Source organism: Varroa jacobsoni, unplaced genomic scaffold, assembly GCF_002532875.2.
Source record: "Varroa jacobsoni isolate VJ856 unplaced genomic scaffold, vjacob_1.0 scaffold_1265, whole genome shotgun sequence".
NCBI lineage: Eukaryota > Metazoa > Arthropoda > Arachnida > Mesostigmata > Varroidae > Varroa > Varroa jacobsoni.
In genome coordinates, this window is record NW_019214167.1 from 70,720 (window position 1) to 76,800 (window position 6,081).

A 6,081-nucleotide genomic window follows, 5' to 3' on the forward strand; every position below is an offset into this window, starting at 1 on the left:
TACATTGCAAGCACGTACTCGCAGACTCGTCCGTCCATTCATTCAATATATAGGCATACATCAATCTACCCATCGCAATCAGTCGTCTCTGAACCAGCGTGCCCTGACCTTCCCTGCTGCTACTTCGACTTTTTGCTTACCATAATAAGGTTCTTTGTATACTATTCCATACAAGATATTCATCAGCGATGTTCCTCAGAACTCCCGTTGTCCCTTCGCATTGTTCGTGCCGCCTTTTATGACCTCACACTGCCACTTTTCCGGGCTTCTTATTGTCATGCCTCGTTACGTTGCCGCCATTTTCTCATTGTTGTCAAATTATTGCCACATGACAAATAGTCAATTCACGTTTTTCCATGAGGTGTCCGTTTGTGTTTGTCTTTTTTTTCTACTGTTGTAAATAATAGTATTCAATGAACAACTGTAGTAGCATGTAGTAATCGTCATAGTAATATTAACCTATGGTATTTAAGCTAGTCTTGCCAGGTCAGGTGTACAGCGTTAACAACGAGCCGTTCATTATGCTACACATCGTGCCGGCCCAACTTCCCTCTACAATTTTGACATTTTAATTACATAGGAGCCCTCTCCCCCCTGGCTTCTTCATTTCCCCCCTCTCTCTGCCTCCATTCTTCCCCTCAATATCCAGCCTTGAGATTTCAAGTAAAGCGTTAGCCTACACGATTTGTCCTCCGTATCTGCGCCCGTCACTATGAATGGGGCTTCTTTTTCAAATCCACCTAACATACGGTTTCGGTGGTAGTAGCCACACGTTCCGAAAACTGTTGTTAAAGGCTCTTTAGCCGACGATGTCGTAGGCAAACACAGCTACATTCCCAGCTTTTTTTGTTGACGAAAAGCTAGACTTGCTCCTTATTTTGAATATAGAGACTTTTCACTGCACTCCACCTACACCTCCTCATTGCCGCCGCCGCCGCCGCCGCCATTCGGCATCGATCGTTTTCTTTCATTCTTATCTTATCTTATTTTTCGCGTTCTTACATCAGATGCTACTATTTCTGTATAATTATCAATTATTTAATTCTCATTATTGTCATTATTATTATATTCATTCTTTCTCTTTATTTATAGTCATCGTTATTCATGTTATCAACAATTACATTAGTCTGGCTATTACTTGTTGAATTTATAGATAATTATCCGTACCTATAGTATTTATATCCGTAATTATGTCGGTAACTAGTAGTTTATATAGCATCATCGTCCATTAACTAGAAACAAGGGTGGAGCGTTTGTCACTCTCGCGATTTTTTGGCCAGTCAGTCAGTTATAGGCATATATACGATACTTAGTAAGCTTGTGGCTTATAATTCGATACACTCACCTATCAAGAGTAACCTAACGTTGCGCATCGAACAGTAAGAACATCCTGACCACGGAAAGAGAAGTAGTAGGCCAATCGTATGTATTCGTCCTTAAAGGAGCCCTAATATTTATACTCATCTAAACTGTTAATGCAAGTCGCTGCCTGCCGGCACTGATAGATGATGCGGACTAGATTAGCTCGGGCGGGGCATATTAAGGGCTAGTGATACAAGCGTCAATCAAAATCGCTACTGCGGGTCCTGTCTCCGCTACATGAAATCCTTTCATTTTCGCATATTGCAGTCATCCGCTCGATATCGGTCAAGTTCCTTATTTACTTCTATATTATCCTTAGGAACCACTCCGGTGTCCACTCTGTGTGACTACTCGAAAAGTGAGCATTCACTAGACAGATACGATGCTACCATATTCGCTATAATAATTTACTTTACGTTATTTGCACTATTACCGGTTGTTTGTTAATAGTCGTGAAGAGTAACACTGGGAAACAAGCCAATCTTCATATTTGATACGGTGGCTATTTAAGCTCGTGGAAAATCCCCGATTCCCGGGAGAGGGTCAATATGGGAGACCATTCATTCCACCATAACAGCTCAATGAATACCTCGGACGAGTATCCGAAAATGAATCTGACAAATAAAGTAGCAAAAACATTTCTAATCGCGTTCCGCGAACCGTTGAGCGAAGCATCTTATTATCGTTTTTTTTCTCTTTAGCATAATTTTTTCAGTTCCTCTGCTCGTTCCCTTCCGCCGCTTAGCCGAAAAAAATCCTGATTTCTGCGCCTTGATCTCCCGGTCTCCTCTTTTCCCCAGTCGATATCTGAAACATCCCATTTTTACCGGTCGGATAGACGATCGAAACCCCACAACCCTCGTCGTACTCATTAGCATATTATATCCATAGTGTATAGTATGTAGACGGCGTGTGTGTAATAGTAAATCATTTCCTTCCATATTTAGTGTTATATAATTATTATCGACTTCAGTGTTATTAGCAGTACAATCTTTATCGTCTTAACGTTTGTTAGCAGCTCGATTTTAACAACTAATAACAAATCTCATTGTTTCTGTGCTTTCTGACTGCTCAATGGTTACTACGTGCATCCGTATCATCGTTCTCAATTCACGCACACTCGTTTTTATTATTGTGGTCCTGCTGCTAGTGGCCATCACAATGGTCCTACCGTCAGGGTAATAATTAGCAGCAGTTAGGCCAATTGTGACTTTTGCCTTTTACAGTGCGTGAGGCACTTCCGTCCGTAGGACAGCGGTGCTTGTTTCGGTCACGATCGTGGCTAGGTTGCACCTTCTTGCAAAGCTGGCCTCGACCGTCAACACGCGATAGGCTGTGATAGACAACGACTGTGCTAGTTAGTTATGACCAACCTGTTGTTGTTGTTATAGTTATCATTCTGAACAGATCGATGGACACAAATTAAATTAATCGCTTGTCCTGGAAATAGGCCTGGTGTAGATTTGCGATAGATTCACATGGCTTGTCTGTAAGTGCATATAACTCGCGATTCGAAACGACGTTGCTCGATTTTTTTTTCTGGCTAACAATTGAGAAGACAGAGAGCTGTCGGTTGGCTAAGTGGGTTCCACTACCAGTTATAAGACTTGGCTGATCGGATAAATGATATGCTGAATCGTTTGAATTTATTCCTACGGATATACTATATATCTGAATACCATGCGTGGGTCAGTCGTCGCCACAGCAACTCGAGCGACGAGCGGAACCAACTATTGGAAGGACTGGCAGACGCCGTCGGCGTCAAACGGCTGCCTGCTAGCTGAGAAAGAGTAGAAATTTACCGAGATTTTTGTGTCCCCTCTTTGTGGATATATTTTCATCGGTGGTTTACATATCGGTGAATCTATTTCGGCGATTTTATATTGCTTGCAAATCTTCGCTAACGATAACCGAGACCGCTTCGGCCGAAAGGCACACGTGGGTTTGACTTATCATGTGCGTTACTCGAACACGCCAGACCTGATGGACCCTAACCGTACCCATGTGCTGGCGATGCAGCTGACGCGCGTCAGCGAAATAATCAATAGACCGATGGATGCACAGAGAACGAAGGCTAAATAATTTTTTCACGTCACCGTGTCGCTGCTCAGAAACGGTCTCGGGTCAGAACCACTGAACAGATACATTTGAATCATTGTGTAACCCTTCATATAACCAAAACTTGTACGAGCCTACGAACAATTATTGTTATTTTTATCAATAGTTTATTATATTCTAACAGTAATAATCTTGTTATATGCGTTAAGAACATGAGTCAACCAACCAACCAACCAACCAATGTTTACGGTGCACTTGTTGTCAATGTTGTTATATTATTAATACTGTTACAGCCACTTCCGGATTTGTTGTTCAAAATTTTTGTACAGTTCTTCGCCAACAAACATCCGTATATATATATATATATATATATATATATATATATATATATAATTAGTTGTCATTAATGTTGTTTTTAGCTGTTGATGTTGTTGCCCCTTTTGCAATGGTGTCAGTGGTTGCGTAACACCTGTTTCGTACGTAGGGTACGAAGCATGTAGGGTTTCGTATACTCTAGCATGGCAATAGCTAGCACGCCGTGTGATTGAGCTGCTGTGATTTATTCCTTGAACAAATATGTTCTATTATCGCTGTTTTTAATGTTATTCTCACATGTTTTTTTCTTTTGTAGACTTATTATGGTTGACTCCCGTAGGTGTTGCGGGATCTCTTACGTAGACTACGCGGCATTCGTGTATCTACTACGTAACGTGAAGTGTTGTGGCGTATTCGTCACAATGTGAGACAGTGTCTCGTTTGTCTTCTGTCCTGTCAATGACAGGCACTGTTTCCTGTCGTCGATGATAGCAGTTTTGGACGGGTAACAAGTGGATGAGTCGACGGAAAAATGCCACTTGTGAACCATTAACGCCTCTATTTTGCAGTGGATCATAGCCACGAGTAAACATTCCGACATTCAATTAGTATAGATATCGTAACGTTGATGGCAATCTTGCGTGTTGATGTTGTTAATTTGTCTGTTTGTATCAGTTGTTTTGTTTGCAAGGGAGCTGCGTCGGTTAGCCGCTGGTGAATTGTGCGGGGGTATCACGAGATGCTTATATGTTAAAATAGTCTCCCCTTTTACCTGCTCGGCCAGTGATCTGAAAAATTGTTGCAAAGTTCTTCAAGCCAGAAGAAGTTTTCGGTCTTTCAAGCGCTACTTTCCAACTTTTCAATACCAACTATTAACGAATTGAATGAACTTGTACACTCCACTCGGAATTAGAAAAGACCTTATAAGAAATATTGTTAAACTGCTTTCCCCTTCGGCGCTAAGTGCCTTATCAATGTCAAAAGGCCATGCTTTTTGTTAATTTTGGAACTCTCGGAAACGCTCCTGTGAACAACGCACGCTTCTCCAGTCTTTCTTCTGTCAGAGGCAGTGAATAGGTTGTCGGTCCGGCGTCTCGATCGAGAGAACATTCTAACGTATTGATTGCTCGTAATTTTTCTAAATGGGGATTGATTGATTGATTAGCACCATTGCCCTGTCCTGACGGCATCGTTTTATGCTAAACTTTAGACTTGTTTAGACAAAGATATTTTGCAGCGCTTCCCTGTGCCCGGGTCCGGACCCAGATCTTGCCTCTTTCTTAGTCGATCATTTATAATTACTAGTAGTAATAACAGTAGTATTCTTATACTAAGAGTATAAAACACTCGATGGCATGTACTTAACATCAAAGACAAGTATCCTTGTATAACCAGCATCACGATCATAGTCATCGTATTTGCTCTGTCATTCTTAGCATCAGCAGTCATGTTATTAGCGGTATTAGCAGAATAGCTATTCATATATCTATTAATGTTATTTTTATATAATATATGCGGATGCATTGCGGTTCGTGTGCGAGAGAGCGTCGTGTCACCCCCTAGCCAGAGAGGGGGCGGTATCATTATCATGATCAACATCCTCATCATCCTCGCCGTTATCATCATCAACCGACTACATGCTTGGGGGCTTGTTATGTGTGAGGTGTCACTATATATGTGCTGTGTCATAATACAAGTTTTGCTTACGTAGCACTCACGCTCATCCTTACGTCTCTCACGTGTTGCCGTTGTTGCTTGTTGTTGTTGTTGTTGTTGTTGTTGTTGTTGTTGTTGTTGTTGTTGTTGTTGTCGTCGGAGTTGTTGTTAACAACGTTGGTGATGTCTCTCAGAATTGAGTTGTGGCAAGCACCACACAAGGCACGCTCGAACGGGTACAGGGGCGCGGATAAAGCGGGCCGGCAGTTCTGTGACGAATCGTCGTTCATCGTTGTTGTCGAGGGGGTGCGGACAGATAACGGCTGCCTTAAGCTTGAGTAAAAGCACAGAGGGCTATCTCTCACGATCTTTCTCCCCGCTCCCCCGCTAAACATGACACGAACATGACCCTCGAGACAGGGCGAGGCAGGCAGGGAGACACATTTGAAGTAGTTAGCAGTTAGGTAGTTAGTAGTAGGAGTAGTTACTTAGTTAGTAGCAGTATTTAGTTGCATTTGTACTTTGGGTGATTCGGGATTGGCGGCGTCCGGCTGCGCACATCCCGCCGACGCGAATTATCCCCATTTACGTCCTTATGTTTACTTTTGCGTGTGTGTGTCTGTGAGTGTGTGTTTGTGCGTGCGTTTGTGTTTGCGTGTGTGTGTGTGTGTGTGTGTGTGTATGTGGGTG